This window comes from Ambystoma mexicanum, chromosome 3q (genome assembly GCF_040938575.1).
Source record: "Ambystoma mexicanum isolate Mex_15411 chromosome 3q, UKY_AmexF1_1, whole genome shotgun sequence".
Lineage (NCBI taxonomy): Eukaryota > Metazoa > Chordata > Amphibia > Caudata > Ambystomatidae > Ambystoma > Ambystoma mexicanum.
In genome coordinates this window covers 225,084,454-225,104,958 of record NC_090926.1, presented here as the reverse complement: position 1 = coordinate 225,104,958, position 20,505 = coordinate 225,084,454, and the positions used below count along the sequence as shown (strand labels likewise).

General features: G+C 48.1%; 1 long non-coding RNA gene across 1 annotated transcript in view; it reads left to right on the top strand.

Moving 5' to 3' along the window:
- The first annotated feature begins 4,440 nt into the window (after positions 1–4,440).
- The window catches only part of LOC138582355 (uncharacterized), a 233,634-nt gene continuing 217,569 nt past the window's right edge, over positions 4,441–20,505 (top strand). Inside the window, exon 1 of the long non-coding RNA XR_011305013.1 lies at positions 4,441–4,517. This is a non-coding gene — a long non-coding RNA (uncharacterized lncRNA). The remainder of the gene's footprint in view (positions 4,518–20,505) is intronic.

Here is a 20,505-nt window from a genome sequence, read left to right as displayed (position 1 = left end):
TCGAACAACACGGCCAAACTCTTTAAAATCTGCAAGGAACTGGTCAATCCTGTTATGGTCTATACCTCTTCTGTTCCCTCCCATGCCCTCTGTACAGCTCTGGCCTCTCATTTCTCTGCTAAATCTCAGGACATCCTGTCCTCTATGTCCTCTTCCTCTCTCGGCCCATTTTGGCCATCTCTTCTCTCCTCCTCCTTTTTCCTCTTTCTCTCTGACAACACCTGACGAGGTTTCTAGACAAGTCCGATCTATGAAAGTGTCGTCCAAACAGGTGCTCCGCTGCTCCTCCAGAACCATCAAAGCCCATATTGACACCCTCGCTCCAGCCTTGGCCGATTTCTGTAATCACTCTTTCGCCACTGCAATGTTCCCCTCTCCCTTTGAGCACTCCCTTGTGCACCCACTCCTCAAGAAGCAGTCTGCTGATCCTACCTGCTGGAAAACTATCGCTCAATCTCCACCTTTCCTGAGCAAACTCTTGGAAAAGCTTGCCATCTCCCAGCTTACTCTCCACACTGAATCTGTTGGTTGTCTCCATGACCATCAGTCTGGCTTCAGAGCTGCCAGAGGCATGGAAACTGCTCTCCTTAACACCTGTGCTGCTCTCTAACCTTGATTCCAACATTCCTTCTATTCTCATCCTTCATCTTTCCTCTGCTTTCAACAGGGTCAACATCGCCATCCTGATCAATCGACTCTGTGAGAACCTGGGCATCACAGATCAGACCCTAGAGTGACTGACCGAGTGACTGACCTACTTCCACTTGGACCGCCACTCCGCTCCCAGGTCGATCGGGTTCCCATTCTCTCCGCCACCTCTCTCTACCTGTGGCATTCCCCAGGGCTCTATCCTCTCACGCTGGTTTTTCAACCTCTACTTGGCCACTTTGGCCTCCCTGATCTCTACCTTATCCTCTAACTTTCAGTGTTGTGCGGATGACTCAGCTTTCCTTCAGGCTCCCCTCATCCTCCTCTCCTCTTTTGCTCATTCCTGACTGTCTATCCACGATTCAGGATTGGTGCGCCTCCAACAATCTCTGCCTTAATGCCAGTAAGACAGAGATCCTTCTCATTGGGACCCTTGCTACTGTGTTTCCTCTCTCACTATAGCAGACCACCTTGGGCCCTCTTCCTTTGCCTTCCTGCGAGGCAAAAAACCTTGGTGACATCTTCAAGGCCACACTCTCTTTCTCTCCTAACATCTCGGACATCACCAAGAAGTCCCACTACCAGCTGCTCCTCCTCAAAGGGACTCTTCCCTTTCTCACTCTCTACCAGAAGCTCACTGTCTCTAAGCTGGACTACTGCAACAGCCACTTTCTCAATCTGTCTTCCTCTAGTCTCCTTCATCTGCAAATAATCCAGAACAGGACTGCAAGACTTAGCCTTGGCCTCAAGCCCTGGGATTGTATTTCTCCAGCCCTGAAATCTCTCCACTGGCTGCAAGGATCAAGTTCAAGAACCTTTGCTTTGCCCACAAGGCTTTCTGGGGCCAGTGCCAACACTAAATCCAATGCTCTCTTCCAAAATACCTTCTTTCTCTAACCCTTCACTCAGCTACCTCCAACTCTCTAAGGCTTAGACATTTCTCCAGGCAGAGAGTGGGGGTAGACCTCTCTCCTCTGCTGGTGCCTCCAACTGGAATGGCCTCCCTGCCCCTCTCAAACTTGAGGCGGACAACCTGAAGTTTCGGAAGCAGCTAAAAGCTTTCCTCTTCTCTGCTGCTTTCGCTCTCTCTCCCCCCCTGCTGACCTACCTGACCTACATGTCTGCTGTACTGACTGGCTGCTTGGCTACCCTCAGAGTCTCTCTGAGTCCAGGCTCTTTCTTGATTGGTCACCCTTGCACTGCCTCCGGGCCTACCATGCACTTAGGGGCTGTAACTGTAACCCTGCAGTCCATTGTTCTCCTTGCACAACCAATAGCTGCTCTGCCCTGGCTGCACTTACTGAGAGCATTGCTGCCCTGTTTTCCCCTCCCCTCTCACTTGCACTTCCCTGCTCCCTTTTCCCTTGCACTTCTCGTTCTCACAATGACACAAGGCCTAGTGAGATCGTTTGTCTTGTCCTCCCTCTATCATCCCTCTCTTGTGTACACTTGTGTACAGGCGCATTATAAATGACTTGAATCACATCATATCATTTTATCACAGATGCCCAGAAAAATATACAATGCCGCAGTAAGAAATGGCTAGACTGGCAGCACCCAAATGCCAATCTAGCCAGGTAATTTAAGTTAGCAGGACCACTTTATCAGAAATGTCCAGTTAAAAGAAAGTCATACCAAACTGAGGAATGACTAGACTGGCTAAATCAAAATGCCTCTCTAGCCACTAATACCACATATCATGCCTGCTTAGCCTGGACATGGACAACCATTATGATTTATCACACAATCCTGCCCCCCCACACATCCACTCTCCCTAAAACCCACCACCCCAACCTCCACAATCAGCTCCTTGGCCCAGAATTACCTCTGCGTCCCTCTTCCTTGTCCCAGAGCTTTCGTATGAGGCTCCTTGCCTCATAGGTAAGTACTGGGATGTGGAACAGTGGGACTAGGAGTGATGAAGATTACAGGTAGCTAAATCAGGCATTACCTCCATGTACCTCTACCTCTTCCCAGTACTTTTGTATGAGGCAGAGTGCCTCAAACACACGTACTGCCTCGTATATAAGTACTGGGACGAGGAAGAATAGGGCTAGGAGTAAGCAAGGCATTAAACGCAAGTAGTAGCGCAACACCATTGAGTTGACTGGGCTTCAGCACTACCCCCCCTGACATTTTGGGCTATATTGACTCAACTTGGCTAACCTTTAGAGCAGTTGCCAGACCGAACAAGACACAGATTTTAAACGGCACCTGGTTTTTGCTGTTAACAGGAACCCAGCAATTACCAACGTAAAGCATTTCACTGTTAGTACCTGCATTCAAATTCCACATTGTTTAGGCGATTGAAATCGTGATGTGGGTTTAGTACTTGCATGCCAGGGGAGTGATTGGAAGGGTAGAGAGGGAACAGGAGACTTATAGGAGAGAGTTAACTGCTTGTAACATTGAATCTGCACTAGAATAGTCTCATTAAAATGCGTAAATAATTTGGATGCGCCCACACAAATAACTTTCCCCCTCCCCACCGCATGTGAAGTTAGCGCCTCTCCCAACATTTGAAGGGTTAGCCCCCCCGAAATGAAGGTTTTCTTGTGCCCCTGTACACAAGCACACACACCATTCACCTTATACACACCCAGTCATCCACACATTTAAGTGTGCACCCTTTCACCATACACTCACACATGTAGCCACCTATACATTTATGTGTGCACCCTTTCACCATGCAGGCACACCCCCACAGCCACCCATACATTTAAGTGTGCACCCTTTCACCATACACACACAGGCAGCCGGCTATACATTTGAGTGTGCACCCTTTCACCATACACACACAGGCAGACGGCTATACATTTGAGTGTGCACCCTTTCACCATAGACTCATACACGCACACCTCATGGAGTTGAAGGGGGGCCCTATTACTTAAAAAAGAAATTGGGCTCACTACGGGTCCAGCGTTAACCGTGCCGGTGCTACCGGCGGGTTGCCGCCAGACCCATAAAAAATTACTATGGCCTGACTTCCCGGTGCCACCATGCTATTTCAAGTCCGGCGGCTGGGAAATCAGGTGCCGGTAATTTCGTTAAACCCCAGACTCCACGGGAATGGGGACACAGAAGCACCTGCACCATTGTTAACGGTGCCGGTGCTTCCGTGACAGGTCTGCCTACCGTAGCTGCTGTGCCTGGCAGGGTCAGACCTGTCGGGCACGGCAGCCCCACCAGGCAGACCTGTAATATGCCGGTCCGGAAACAACAGTGCCTGTAAGCTTACCAGCACCGTTGTTTCCGGACCGGCATGGACAGAATGAGCCCAATTGTTTCTTTTTTAAGTCACTATAACTTCATTAAGAAATTATTTCAGTTAAGGACCGAACCATAATCAAAATAATTTCTTTATGATGGCTGAGTGGCTTCAAAAACAAACAATTTCTTTTTGAAGGCATAGGGTTCCCCCCCACCACCCCATGACATGGAGGCCTCCAGCCTAGGGTCTTCCATGTCATGGGGTACGGGGGCCCTCAGACTTCAAAAAGAAAGTTTCTTTTTGTAGTCACTCTGCCTTCATAAAGAAATTATTTCTGTTACAGAAATTTTCTTTATGAATGCAGAGTGAATTTCAAAAGAAACTTTTTTTTTTAGAAAAAAATATTTTTTTTTTTTTTTTTTTACTGGGGCCCCCTCCCAGCCATGTGCTGGTGGGGCCCCCCACACCGCGGGCCCCCCCGCACTGCGGGGGCTGCGGGGGCCCCTGTTACGCCAGTGCGTGGCAGACGGTGGGGGCGATGTGGAGACGCCGTGCGGCAGTGTCACGTGGCTGCAAAAACAGTCGCAGGGACGGCAGGAGCAGCCATACCAACAGCACGACGGGCTACACCGGGCGGGGATTGGTGCGGAGGCACAAGGTAGAGGGAAGTACTGAGAGTTCACGTGCGGTGCAAGCTGGGCCGTTTCTAGACAATGTGTTGTCCGGTGCAAACGACAAATATTGTGCCCCCCTCATGTGTTTGCGGCTCACCACTTAACACGATCAAGGAAAAACTGTGGAAGGTGGCAAATGTGCATAAATCCACATCCATCATGTGCCATTATTATCTCCTTTTTGTATGTTTCAGGAATTGTGATCTACTGAACAAATGGAATGGATAGTCTGTGTCTACATCAGTGGCAGTTGGTTGCTTGTGTTAGCAGTCTACTGCAGAGTGTCTGATGTGCAAGACATAGCAGAATAGCGTTTGTTTAGCTCCACTTTTATTTTGGTGATTGTGCATGTTTATTGTTAAATATGTTAAATGGGTGTTATCACTTTGTAATTGTGTAAGCTTCATTGCTGTGCTTTAGTAATTCTTTAACGTTTATTGGTATTTTTTGTTTTGTTTAACTGATGCACTCCTGATGCATCACTGACAGTTTAGCTGAGCCGGATCTGCTACAGTAGGGGTAGGAGCCGAATATGGCATGTATCATATGCCAGTGACACGTCACCTTCGGCTCCTACCCCTTCTCATCTGCTAATGCCATCAGTAGAGTGTTGTGTAACCCTGCATACAGCTGGGGTGTTATAATGTGTTCTGGCAATAAAGTGAACACTAATAATGAAGCAGGAAGACAACGAATCAAGGAGACAGGGAACGTAGATGCGAATACTTTAATCATTAGGCGCAAACTGCCTTGCAGGCGGTAACCCCACCTAAATCCAAACACGTGGGTGGCAACCCACCAACACAACAATGGACAGGGGACACGGCTCGCTTTCAATTAACAATAGAAATAGGACACTACATCTCCCCCTTGCTTAACATAACCCTGCGGTTGTTTTAGTTCATTTCTTCTATCCACCGTGTGGGTCTGCGCACCACTCTTCGCAAAGGGTTGCGTGCCGGTTGGATGCCACTTGCAGGGCAGTCGCTGGCGCTGTCGTCAGCATCTCTTGTCTTCTTCTCTGTACTCCGACTCTACATCAGATGAGTCCTCTTCCCTGGTGGGGTCGGTGCTCTCATGAATTCGGTCACCCTCGCAAATTCTAAAGAATCATGAGTTCCTTGTGATGGTGCCCTGGGTGCTGGCCGCAGTTATCATGGACCCTTGTATGTGTGTCACATTCATGGGTTTAGGTTTAAATGCGGGGACGTCTTTGGCATCTTGAGTCTGTCGTACTAGTACTTGGTCTCCCACCTGGATGCGACAGGGTTTTTCTTTCCTCCTTAGGTCGGCATATTCCTTCATCTTTGTTTTACTCTCTTTGTCCTTGCAGTGTCGACATATGTGTTGGGGAGAGGGGCATTTGGATTTTGTGGAAGTGTGGTACGTATCACACGCCCAAAAATGAGTGCAGAGGGACACTCTCCTGTCGAGCTGTGTGGAGTATTTCGGTAATCCCTTAGCTGAGCGCATATCGCTTGCATGAATGAACCGTTGGTGATAGAGCAGACTTGGAGGGCCCGTTTAAGATTCCCCATAAATCTTTCCACTGTCCCATTGGCCTGTGTCTACAGTGGCATGATCTTGTCTTTCAACACCGCAAGATGTTCTGCGAACTGGCGAAATAGTGTCCGCTGAATGGTGGGCCATTATCTGATTTTACTATAGACTGAATCCTGTAGTCTGCAAAAGTCTTGTTTAATGCCGGTATTACTGCTTGAGCACTTGTGGAGTGAATGAGGTGCACCTCCGGGAATCTGGACATTTTGTCGATAATGACTAGCACGTACTTGCCATTTGCCAACAGGCCAAACATGTCTATGGCAACTTCATCCCATACCTGTAATGGCATTGGTGACATTTTGAGGGGTTCCAGAAAGCTGCGTGGGGCGACAGCCTTGCATGCAATGCACTTGCCTAGTAGTTCTACTTTCTCATCCACCTGGGGAAAAAACACACTTTGGTTCTCCACTGTCATTTTGTTGATACAATTCCCCTATGTCCTGAGTGTGCCAATGTGAGCACTTGCTCTTGCAGGCTTCACAATTCTGTTGTCGGCAACATGGACAGGGTATGTTAAATGAGTTTGAAGGTGTTGAAATGTCTCTCCTCGGCTGATGACAAGGGCTGTCCATAGTTGATTTTGACGTGTACTTTTTGAAGTAGGTGGTCTTTCCTGAGAGCTTATGTCAGTTGTTCACTCGTGATGGATTTGGGAAGTGCGTTGCTCATTAGATAGTGTATGAGCTGGAAGTGGGTACCTGGACAGGAAGTCTGCCGGGTTGTTGTCCTTCCCCGGGTGGTGTATGATGTTGAAGGAATATTCCTGCAGCCAGAGAACCCACCTTTCGATGCGGGTTGGCATCTTGGCAGTTGGTTTGCCATAAATTGTGGTGAGGGCCTGATGGTCGGTGATGATGGTGAACGGGCGTCCATAGAGGAATAGATGGTAGTGTTCACACGCTCACACAACCGCTAGGCTTTCTTTCTCCGGTTGCGAATATGCACATTCCGTTACGGAGAGGCTGCAGCTTACGTATGCAACGGTGCGCCTCGGTGAGTTAGTTAGGCGATGCTCCTGGTTTTGATTGTGCTAATATTGCTCCAAACCCGACCGGGCTGGCGTCAACAGTCAGCTCTCTATTGACAGAGGGTCGTAAAATGCCATGCAGGATGCTGAGGCGATGCGCTTCTTGAGCTCCTGAAAGGCTTCTTTGCATTCACTGGACCAGTAGAATTCTTGATGTTTCCCTGTGAGTAGTGGGAGGGACGTACTCACTGATGCAAAGTCTTCCATGTATCGCGTACAATAGCCTCCACCAGTACCTGCACTTTCTCGGGGTACGGTTGTAGCCCGTTGCTTGAAAATATATGTCTGACAAAAATCAGTCGTCTTGCTGAGCTCACACTTGTCAGGGTTGAGCGTGAGACGGGCATCTTCAAGGGCCATGCACACTCTCCTTAGAGTGTTGTTGTGTATTTCTTGCGTGGTGCCGAATATTAAAATGGCATCGCTATAATTAACAATTTAGGATATTTCTGATGACCTGATGAATTTCATTTTAGAATATTTCAGCACTGATGATACTCCGAAGCGGAGTCTTTTATACCAGAACAATCCCAGGTGTGTGGAGAAGGTGGTGATATATCTGGATGACGGATGCAGTTCAAGCTGGTGATAGCCCTTATTTAAGTCTAGTTTTGAGAACACTTTTACCCCGTGTAGGAGATGCATCATGTCCTTCATCCTGGGCGCAAGATGACGTTCTCCTTCTATGGCTATATTGGGAGCCCTCATGTCGACGCAAATACAGATGCTGGCGTCGTTCTCCTTTTTGGGCACAGGCACGATGTGGGACACCCATGGTGTCAGTCCTGACGCGGGCTCAATTATGTCTTGTTCCAGCAAGGATTGTATTTCATTCTCGACATGCTTCTGGATGTTGAGGGGAATGCCCCTGTAGTGTTGAGCAATTGGTTGTATCTGCGTGTTTATATGTAGTTTAATCTGTTTGCCTTTGAGCTTCCCCAGACCCTTGAATAGTGACTGGAACATTTTCTGAATCATTTCCTTTGGGCTGGTAGTGTATGCAGACATGATCTGGTACATTATATGTATGAGACCTATATGAATGGCCGACCGGAAGCTAAGTATGCTTCCTCCTGGTACCTCTCCTTTGATGATGTCAATTTTGACTTTTAGGCTTTTGTCCTTGTATTGGCATGTGGCTTTGAACATGCCTTGACAGTTGAGTGGTTTGTTCGACTCATATGGGTAGATTTGAGTGTCAGCTTCACTCAATTCCTTCTTACTGGCTAGAGACTTGTATGTGTTCTCGTTTATTAAATTTACCGCAGCCCTGGTATCAATCAGAAATTTCACTGATCTGTCCGTTTAACTGCAGCAATAATGTCGGGCTGTATTCTGTGGCGATGCTGTTCCCGATGGCGTGGACGTATCCTCTCTTTCTGTCTCTGCTGGATGAGGAGGAGTGCGAGTCTCGTCGACGTGTTGGGGCTTCTTCCAAGTATCTAATTTTCTGTCACGGGGGCCGTCGTTGCAAGTCCCGCCTTGATCTGTAGCGACTGGATTGATCACTTTTCTATTTGAGCCATCTGTCTCTACGCGATGACTCACGCGGATTGCTGTGGGGGCTGTGCCTCCAAGTGGTGGGGGATCGCCGCTGGTTGTGGTGTGGGCTTTCCCGCCTCGAGCAACGGTCATCTTGTCTTCTAATCTCTGCCAGTTTCCGCTGGTTGAAAAATTTGACGTGTTTGCAGACCGAATGGAAATGGTTGTCACCTCCACATTTGTCAGAGTGATGACCGATAGCCGGGCATGGACCAACATGTGGGAATTTGTATCCGCATCTGTAGCACCTTTTCTGTTCTGCTGTGTCTCCCGACGGGCAAAAGGGGCATACCGTTGTTGGGGAGGCACGTTGAGTAATTTTAATGTTACTGAGTGACTCGGTTTGTAAGGATAGTTCAGAATCTGCTCTCGCTAGCTCAAGTATTTCATCCAGCGTTCTGATTTTCTGTAGTAGTTTTCTGCGGAACTCAGGGGACTCACAGCCTGCTATTGCCTATGACTTGAGTGCGTCTTCCATCGAGTATTGGTCAAAGTCACAGTAGTTTGCACGTTTTCTCAATCTCATCACAAAATTATCCATGCTTTCGCTTTTCTCTTGGATGGTTGTATGAAAAATATGTCTCTTGTAATCCACATTTTCGCAGTGGTGAAAAATAACTGTTCAGGGAATCAATTACGCCTTGAAACGTGTCTGTTGTTTTCTGGCATTTCAAACACGATGTCTCTAACTACAGGACCAAGTGAGTGCATTAAGATTCCTCTTAGACGGCACTCTTCGTGGACCCCTGTAGCATCAATATATATTTGCAGTTCTTTAAGCCACCTGGTCCATCTATGTGCCAAGCTGCTGGTGTCAGATATGTCAAAATGTCGCATGGCCTGCAGCTGCAGTGAATCAGTGCCACTTTCTTATTTGGGTGTGGTGTGGCGGGGAGTGGAGCTGGATTGAGGGCTCTGCAGACTGCTATCAGCCTCATTGCTAGACATGGTGGAAGGGGCTTTGCCTGGGGCACAGGGCCTTTAAAACTCTCGCCGTTGCAGACTGCTTTGGTTTGTGCTTAACATTCGCTGTTGCCACTGGTTCGATGGCTTTGGAGCAAGACGGGCCTTCCCGGCACGTGGGGAGCCTGATGCTCTCTGCCAGATGAAAGAGACAATGCCAGCCTGAGATTGAGCCGCTGGAGAAAAATGTGTCTGTGAGGCATTATGAAAGAATGAACTGCACCGTATATTATGATGAAATAGTTTCCTTTGTGACAGTGCTTATGGGCCTGCGCATAAAAGAGGCTTACCTGGTATACGCATCATGTGTATGTGGCTTATCAGTCATGCGCGACGTGATATTCCTCTGTGGCGGTGCAATTAATCTTGTTGTTACGCAGCGCTGGGAGACATGTCCTCCCGGATCTGGAGTCGGTCCGCGACTCTGGGCGGTTGTCTCACCGTGGCGTACTCCAGCCGGCTGTCCGCAGCACTCGATGCTGTTGTGGAAAGGTGCGCAGGATTCAGACACTGTTGTCAAGTTGAAACAATTACCTCGTCGCCATTGTTATAAGCTCTTCTGGCAATAAAGTGAACACTAATAATGAAGCAGAAAGACAATTAATCAAGGAGCTAGGGAACGTAGATGCTAACACTTTAATCATTAGGCGCGAACTGCCTTCCTGGCAGTAACCCTGCCTACATCCAAACACGTGGGTGGCAACCCACGAACACAACAATGGAAAGGGGACATGTCTCCCTTTCAATTAACGATAGAAACAGAACGCTACATGGGTGTTAATAAAGTGCCATCCTATGGTATGGGCATGCAGGGGTTGATAGAGAATATATAGATTTGTATTAAATAACACATAAAAGGCGGCGAGAGAGAAAAACAAAACAGGTTGCAATATCATGTGTTCTGTTTCTGTGCCGTGCCCCTGCAGGCACCTGCAGGGACGTCATTTAGGATGTCGCCAGAGGTCGCAACTGTGACCTCTGAGGTCTCCCTTGCGACCTCTGAATAAAAAAGCAAAAAAAAAATGTTTTTTTGTAATGCAAGCTCCTGGGCTGTGGCCAGCACCATGTGGGTCTTTGCTTCTGGAGTGGCTGGCTTTTTTGTTCAGGCCCCTTAAAAAAAAAGAAGAAAAATAAGAACAGGAGTGCCACAAGTCTAACACTTTCAGCACTGACCCTAAATAAGAAAGAATAGGAATACCAAATAATGTGTCTTTCAGGCACACTTCAGGGGGTGTGTCACTGATTTAGTCTGTTCTTAAACGCCTCAACTCAGCCTTTCATCTTTCTGAGGTCGATAAATGAGTACCAACGCAGTGAAATGGCGTGTATATTTTTTCTATATAAAGCGCTTAAGCATAAGTGCTATATAATAACACATCCTTATCATTTGGTTATGGACGTCTGCTTGCATTCACAGTAATTTGGTAATATGAGCCTATACACACTGATCTTAAATATACATATGGCGATCCATTCTTGTATGAAATGTACATCACATTTTAGTGATACCGTAACCATATTTTTCGTAGTGTACAATGCTGTGTGTGATGCCACTTGCGGTTTTGTCAACAGGTGAAAGGTCGTGTTCCATTGGTTCCTGCGATATCACTTCGGGGTGGGGTCAAATGACATCACTTTCTGTGATGTCATCAGGGGGTCAAAGGTCATGTGATGTCACTTCCGCTACCCCTGGCATTTTGACGAAATGACGTCCCTGGGCACCTGAGTCCTATTTCTATTTCAGATATGCCAGTTTCTGTGTCACCATTTTAGGTTTCTGTGGCCTCATCATTGTGTGACAACATGGTGGGAATTGGTTTGGCCCATGGAAAAGGGGAACCAGTGTGTTGGTGAGGTGAGTTTACCTCATTCGTGCTGACAGCATCCGTGTGAGTATGAGTGGGTGGGAGATCACACGGGATGATTAGCTCTCTCTCTCGGGTTGCGATGGCATAGCTCTCAACTCACACGCTTTTGGCGCGTGTCACCCGCCTTGTAAACAGCTGACTAACCCGCCAAGCCACCTTCATGCCCATTTGTTTCAATGGGCCTCTCACCCGCCAAAAATAAAACGGGTGTTTTTACCCGCCTTTGCAACATAAATGGTTGAGAGCTATGCGATGGGGTAGGGAAGTTTTCTTTGCTGAGGGTTGTCAGCGATTTACAGGCCAGCCCGGCCTGTTTCCAGGTTCACTTTCCCTCCCTGGCAAGCTCTGCCAGAAGTTCAAGCTCCGGCTGTGGGTCGCTCATTTAGAGCGCCATCTGCCGTGCCAGAGAGGTTCCACTTCGTGAGGCAGCTCTCATTGGTGTTGGGTTTCCCTGTGAGGAGGCGCTCCCATCCGTGCCCCCTTATGACTGTCTTTTTTTAATATAATGGTTTTGTAGCTTGGGCTTGACATTCCAGGACCAACAAGGTCGAGTAGTTTACTCCCTCGTGTTCGCTTGTCCCGGATTGTGTGGTGATCTGGTACATATCATGTGCCAGGGAGGTAGGAGAGTGGATGAAACCAGGTCGATGACGAAGCGTGAGGTAAATAAAACAAATCTCCCGATCTTGGCAGGCATTCTCAGATCCTGTCAGTGGCAAGGGAAAGTTGGCGAGTGAGTGCAATATGTGAGATGCCCCCTGCCGTGTGAGGAGCACAGGCAAGGGAAAGGTAGTGTCGGCCCTGGTGGTTCAGGTCTATTCCCAGGGAAAATAAGTGTGTTTTGTTATATGGACTGACCTTTGATTTCTGTAAAAGAACAGGTACATTTGGTGCGGACTGGTTGAAGTGCAGGAGTATTTAAACCCCAATACCCCCCTCCCACGTCTCGGGATGAGGGGAACAGGATTCTATCATACAGCAAGAACAGCCAATCATTTAAAATAAGGAAACCCGTAAATGCGTTTCCCATTATATCTGCCGAGCAATGTCTAATGAGCAGTGTAAATCTTGGTTGACATTCTCTCCCTACCTGGCTTTGTTCAGGCCTTTGTTAAGCAAAAAGCATAGCAAAATAGTGGGTGCTCTCCTGTACTACACTTTGGAGGCTTACACAGAATGGTTTCTAGAGACATAGGAGTTATGGGTTTGGAGAAGTGTAGGTTTTTCATAGTGCCATTTAATTCCCTAATTTCCTCTGAGGTAGGGCACAGTTAGGGTTTCACTGTGCATTGCTACCGGTTTCGCAGACAGAAACAGAGAATAAAATAAACTAGTATAGCTTGGTGGTTTCAGCGACCTGGGTTGTTCTTTGTTTTGAGCCCATACCACCAGGATAGAATCTCTGGCCTCATTACGAGGTATGCCGGTATGGCAAAAATGATGCCATTGTGGTAATACCGGCATCGTTTACTGTCCCGTTGCATTCCGACCCGCAAACCCGGTATTAGCGGCACACTAAACAACGGTGCCGCTAATAGCGGCATAGGCGCGTACACACGCAGCTTCAGGGAGCAAATACCGGCATGCCGGTAATAGGGGGTAATTCCAACCCACGCATACATGCAAATACCGACATTGCGAAGCCGGTAATCACGGCCTGCACGATGCCGGCCATACAGGCATCTCAGACCACCCGCAAACAGCAAGCAGGATACAAGGCAGCTGCCACAGGTGCACACAATCCCCACAGGTGGAGTCAATGGAGGCTGTGCCAGTATAAATTGAGCACACCCACACACCACAACCCCCCCCAATGGTGTAGGCAATGTAGAGTGGCCCAGTACAAAAGGAGCACACCTACACACCACACCCCTTCCTACACCAAAATACTAACACTAGCAGTTGCAATCATGGCACTGGAGGACATGCTTATACTGTTATAACTACAGCAACAACTACAGCAGCAACAACAACTACAGAAACAATAACAGGCAGCACAGAGGCGACGCAGGAGGAGAAGGAGGGTGAGACAGGGCCAGCAATTACCACCAGCGCAGCCACCAATCCCTCGCACCTGATCCAGCCCATTCAACCTAACCCCTGAGCAGATCCACACCCTGTACCGGTTGGACCGTGACACCATCACCACCATAGTGGATATGATACAGAACGACATTGCCAGCCACATAGCAATACGCACTGCCATCCCCCCACTACTAAAGGTGGTGTCTGTGCTACACTTCCTGGCCACATGCACCTACCAACACACAGTGGGCCAGCTGCATGGCATTTCACAACCACTATTTTCACGCATGCTGAACCAAGTGCTGGATGCCCTCCTGAAGCACGCAAGCACCCACATATCCCTACCACGGACTGCCCAGGAGATAGCCGAAACCAAAGTAGGCTTCCATGCACTGGCAGGCATACCCAATTGTGTCGGTGCCATCGACTGCACCCATGTGGAATTGGTAGTCCCCCATGCCATAGAGGCGGTGTACCTCAATCGCAAGCAATACCACTCCATCAATGTGCAAATGGTATGTGACTCCAGGAAGATCATCACCCATTGCTGCGCCCGATTTCCTGGATCAACACATGATGCCATGTTACTGGGTAATTCCATGCTACCCCATCACATGGAGCAACATGCCGGACCACGTGCCTGGCTGCTTGGTGAGTTGCACAACCGTCCCATGGCAGTGCTTTGGGGTACTGATGTGTGGGGATGCATAAGGGGGGGAATACTGCACCTGGGTGGGAATAGCCGGTGATTGGAGAATGCATGCAGAGCCAAAGACTCCTGACCTGAACCAGTCAAACGGTACATGACACTTCACTGGGCCACATATCACAAATAATGCATATCGATGTGAACAAGTAAGAGGCACAACCAGGCCACCATGATGATGGCAAGCAATGCATGAGTGAACAGGATGGCAAGTGTGGCAATGTGGGCAGTGTGACCTTGCATAGTAAATAATGAACAGCATGAATTGGAGTCAAAACATTGTTGCACTACCACAGCATATCTGCCTCAGCATGCATGATTACACCCTGCATCATCTATTGAACGCCATCCAGACTACCACACCTCATGACAGTATAGATTGCACCTAGATAACATTTTTTCATGCTTACAGGGACATGTGCATGCCCACACCAAATAGCTGCCGCCATGACTGTGCTCCCTGAATGTGGCAGTTCAGAGTGACACACACCTATTTGAATCTGCTTGCAGGTGATGGAGGATATCCCTTAAGGCCGTGGCTACTCACCCCTGTGCGTAACCCGCAGAACAGCCCTGAGGAGGAGTACAACCGTGTGCACACCCGTACCTGTGTTGTGATTGAGCAGACCTTTAGCCTGTTGAAGGGGCGGTTCCGCTGCCTCAGCAGGTCTGGTGGGGCACTCCTATATAGGCCTGAGAAGGCGGCAAAGATCACCATAGCCTGTGTCATGCTGCACAACATGTGCGTCCGGAGAAATGTACCACTGCCACCTGACATTGACATGCATGGGCCGGGTGAGGATGATGAGGATGGAGACGGAGGTGAAGTAGCCCCCCTGCCAGTACGTGATGCACGGGATGGCCATGGTGTACGCCAAGCACTGATTCACGAATACTTCTGAAACACAGGGACTATGAAAGACTTGTGTCAGTCAGACACTGGGCCAATGTGGACATGCACACAGGGAATGTTGGGAGTTGGGCACTGAACACAGTACCACATAAAATGGATGCGCACAAAAATAACAATGTCCAGCCATGGATTTTTCTTATCACAACGTGTGTATTATTTACAATAGCAAAAATGTGCCCACTCCCCCTCCCAGACTCCCCCAACAAACTCCCTGACCCCTCCAACAAACTCCCTGACCTCCCCAACAAACACCAGCACCCCCAATAGACTCCACAAGATGCACCCCTTCACCCCCAACCTTGTGTCCCACTACCATTGTCCCCCCACACTACTTCCGGGACTTCTTCCTGTCCAGAGGTGGCATTTCAGTGTGCCTTGTACTCCTACATGTGTGGCGCACTGGGCTGGTGGGGACAGATGAAGCTGGTGTGGAGGTAGGTGATTCGCTGCCAGGTTCCACACCTGCAAGCCCTGGCCGTGCATATGAAGCAGCATTGAGGTCAGCACCTGTGTCACCGCCCCCAGGCAGTCCCTCATTAGCCGAGCCGATGCATTGACATCGAAGCAAACACAGCCGCTGTGGTCCCTGCAATTGCTGTGGCAATACCCCGCCTGGTTTCCTCCCCGTCCGCTATGTACTGGCGGAGTAGGTCTAACATGGACTCCTGTTGGGCCTCCACCATCGACAATCGTGTCTCCAGGGTTCTGGAGGGGGCTGGAGTGGTAGGTTGTGCAGTCACGTGGATGGCATTTTCGGGACTGGACTCCTCAGAGGTGGGTAGGTGTTAGAATTCTTCCTCTTGGACTTGGCCCTGTAGTGTAGAAGAAGAATTCTTCCTGCTAATATATCACTTTGAATGTGCAAATAAACATACAAAGCAATTTATTGACTGGAAGATTGGATTCCCATCGAGACCTCGTGGCTGTAGAAAATAAATAAGATTGATATGATTATAACAACTGACAATGGGTACAGAAATTAATTTCTCTAGAGTTACTCCAAACTAACCTGACTAATATTTAGAGACTTCACAACGGATAAAAGGAAACCCAATAGATGTTCAAGTGAGACCTTCTTCCTAGGCAGAGCGGAGGCTGTTCCGCGGTACTGCAGCGGCTCTCCCACAGTGCAGCGGCGGCTGTCCCACGGTGCAGCGGCGGCTCTCCCACGGTGCAGCGGCGGCTGTCCCACGGTGTCCAATGGTTATGTTAGTCTCTAAAACGCAGAGGTGAGATAATGTCTTTACCGAGTGCAAAACAACAGAAGGAAAACCAGAGAGTTGCCAAGTACAAACCGGGTCGTAAATCCAAGCGGGCAAGAACAGGAACAGAAGGAAAAAAGGCCAGACGTAATCGAGGGACAAAAGCAAGAGTTTGTTACCAAGAAGACCAAAGTTTTCAAAGCAGGCAAGGATGATCCAAAAGAGTAGTCGAGTCAGAAAGCCGGGTCAGGAACGTGTATTAAATCAGAACAAGAAAAAAGGCCAAAAACCGAACGCCAAAGAAAGCTCGATCAGAAGCACTGAACAACGTGGAGGCGTGGTTTAAATAGTCCAGGTCACCTGATCGATGCCGTGATCCCAAACGAACGTTGCGCTTCCTTAGCAACGTATCACGTAGTTTCCATGGCAACCTCCATTCACTGTGGCGAGTAGTGCTCCGATTCGAATGTTCTCTTACTGCATTAGCGGGACCAAACTTGCGTGAACCAACGCGCAGCGGTCCACGCATGACAGTACCCTTCCCTAAAGAACGACCCGTTTCCTTGAGGCCCAAAAATCGGAGATCAAACGGGGAGCATGAATGTTCTGGACAGGCTACCAGGTCCTCTCTTCCGGACCATAACCCTCCCAATCCACATAATACATCCTGACCCCTTTGGAAACCTTGGTATACAAAATCCTACGCACCACGTACTCCTCTTCCCCTTGTACCATGATTGGAGGACGACGAGAAGGAAGGGCAGTATCCGGTAGAAAAGGTTTGACAAGGGAAACATGAAACACCGGATGCACTTTCCACTTTGCAGGTAAAGATAAACGCACTACCACAGGATTAATCACCGCCGTAACAACATATGGTCCTATAAAACGCGGAAGAAACTTCCTCCCTCCAGGTATCCGCAGATTCTTGGTGGATAACCATACCTTATTGCCTACTATGTAAGCGGGAGCCGGAGAACGATGGGCATCTGCGAACCTCTTAGTGTTAATCTGCACCGTCTCCAAATGTTCGTTCACCCGTCGATGCACTAAACACATGTGTTGAATGCAGGACGATGCCGCCGGATGGCGTGCAGGCAGGACAGGAGAAGCAGGTAACGATCTAGGATGCCTGCCGAACATAGCAAAAAATGGTGAGGAATGCGTCGATGTATGCAAAGAGTTGTTATAGGCGAATTCCGCCATAGGGAGTAATGACAACCAATTGTCTTGATACTGGTGTGTAAGGCAACGGAGGTATTGTTCCATGGTGGAGTTGAGACGTTCCGTCTGTCCGTCTGTTTGAGGATGGTAAGCAGTGGAATATCTATCATTGATGCCAAAAGAGGCAGTGAGCGATTTCCAGAAATGAGAAGTGGATTGGGAACCTCTATCCGTGATGATAACAGACGGTAGCCCAAAACGACGAAAGACTTTCCTGAGAAATAGATCTGCCAACGGTGGGGCAGAAGGAACACCTCGACAAGGTACAAAAAGAGCCATCTTGGTGAAATAGTCGATGACCACCCATATGGTGTCATAACCACAGACCGGAGGCAATTCGACCACAAAATCCATTGAAATCATGTACCAAGGATAATCTGGAATCGGCATGGTCTGTAGAAGTCCAACAGGTTTGGAATTTGAGGTCTTGCACTGGGCGCATATATAACAATGAGCAATATGAACGGCCACATCCTTTAACATAGAGGGCCACCAGCACCAACGTTGTAGAAGATCAACGGTCTTCTTGTTACCCGGGTGAGCAGCCAACTTGGCATCATGACACCATTGGATAGCTTTCTTCCTGCTACCCTCATCCGGAAGGAACAATAAACCGTTGATATGGGGTAAACCCTCTACAATGTTGAGGTTAAGTTCCGTAATGTCTGTGGGGTGGGTCTTTACCCATTCACGTAACTCATTACAGAGAGAAGACTGGAGCGTACACCCACAAATCACCTGATGTGGTAAAAGAAGCGGACCGTCTGATCTAGGGGGAGATGAATCCCCATGTATACGTGAGAGTGCATCCGCTTTAGTGTGCAAGGAACTGGGTCGATATGTAATGGTGAAATCAAACATGGAAAAGAATTCATGCCACCTAGCATGTCGGGCCGTGGAGCACTTTACGGATTGTAATGCTACCAGATTTTTATGATCAGTGAATACCTGAATTGGAAAGGCTGACCCCAGTAAATGATGTCGCCAAGTCAAAAACGAGTCACGTACTGCTAGCAACTCCCTTTCTGTGATAGTATAATTCCTTTCATAAGGGGTGAGGTTTCTTGAATGGAAGGCCACTGGATGCAATCCTCCAGTTTCCGGACATACTTGAGACAGAATGGCACCAAGAGCGATGTTAGATGCATCAGCTTCTACCACAAATGGTAATTCAGGATTTGGGTGTTGTAGTACCGGTGCACTGGTAAACGCCGATTTAAGACTTTGAAAAGCTCGATCACAAACTCTATCCCAAAGGAATGCTACTTTGTTGCTAGTCAACGCGGTCAGTGGAGCAACCAAGGATGAGAAATCTTTGATGAACCTCCTGTAAAAATTAGCGAAGCCTAAAAATGACTGTAATGCCTTCAACGTCGTGGGTACTGGCCAGTCCAAAACTACCTTGACCTTAGAGGTACTCATTGGTACACCTTTACCGGATATCTCATACCCCAAGAACTCGACTTCTGTAGCATGAAAGATACATTTCTCTAATTTCGCATACAAACAGTTATCACGTAGCCTCTGAAGGACACGAGTAACATGAACCACGTGGAGATCATAGGATGCAGAATAGATTAAGATATCAAGATAAACCACTACAAATTGGTCCATCATGTCATGGAAGACGTCGTTAATGAAGTATTGAAAAGTAGCGGGTGCATTAGAGAGCCCAAATGGCATGACTTTATATTCAAATAAGCCGTACTTGGTTTTGAAGGCTGTTTTCCATTCGTCTCCGCTACGGATTCTTACTAAATTGTAAGCCCCACGGAGATCCAATTTTGTAAAGATTACGGATGATCCCAACTGATCCAAGAGTACAGAAATAAGTGGTATGGGATACTGATTACGCACCGTGATGGCGTTAAGGGCCCTATAGTCTATACATGGGCGGAGGTCTCCCTCCTTCTTGGGTACAAAAAAATAATGGGGATGCTGCAGGTGAACGTGAAGGACAAATGAAACCTGATTTAAGAGCCTGATCAATATATTCTTTAAGAATGACATCTTCCTTGTGGGTTAGGGAGTAGATCCTTCCTGATGGGATCTTAGCCCCAGGAACCAAATCAATGGGGCAATCATATGGTCTGTGAGGGGGTAAAACCTTACCACCCCCTTCATCGAACACATCCTGAAAGCCGGAATATTCCATGGGCAATTCCCCTGATACTATGGCTCCGATAGTAGTGGCTGTATCCATCAATGGAAGGCAAGGATTATTTATATGAGTCTTCCTATCATGACACTTGGTCTCACAGTATTCTGATAAGAACTCAATAGCGCCTGCGTGCCAGTCAATGGATGGATTATGCAGTCGAAGCCATGGTATTCCTAGAATAAGCCTGAACTGCGGAGCAGTGATTAGATCAAAATATATGTTTTCGGAATCTCCTTGAATAGTTTCCATTATCAGATCTTCGGTTTGCTGAACCACCATACCCGATATCAAGGTAGAACCATCAACAGCATTGACCATTACAGGGTTCTCTTTCTTAAGAACGGATAACCCCAAGCTTTCCGCATAAGAGGTATCGATATAGTTTCCGGTAGCACCAGAATGGCGGTGGCATGAACGATCTGCCCTTGAGGTAAACGGAATATCACCGGAGCGGCTACTGGTTGATTGATTGTAGAGTCCTTAGAAACATGAATGCTCGGCAATCGGACTCCTCTCATTGCCGAGCTCTCAAGTTTCCCTGTTTCTTGGTAGGTTTCTTGGTACATGCTTTTATTAAGTGTTCTGGAGAACCACAATAAAAACACAAGTTGTTTTTCTTTCTATGTTCTCTCTCTTCTTGGGTAAGAGGACCTCGTGTAGCTGCTCCTATTTGCATTGGTTCAGGCGCAGTCGTAACTGGGGTAGGAACAGGTTGAAGATTAGAAGCAATACCCCTCTTCTCCCCTTTTCTAGCAGCTTTACGAGCATCAATCTGCAG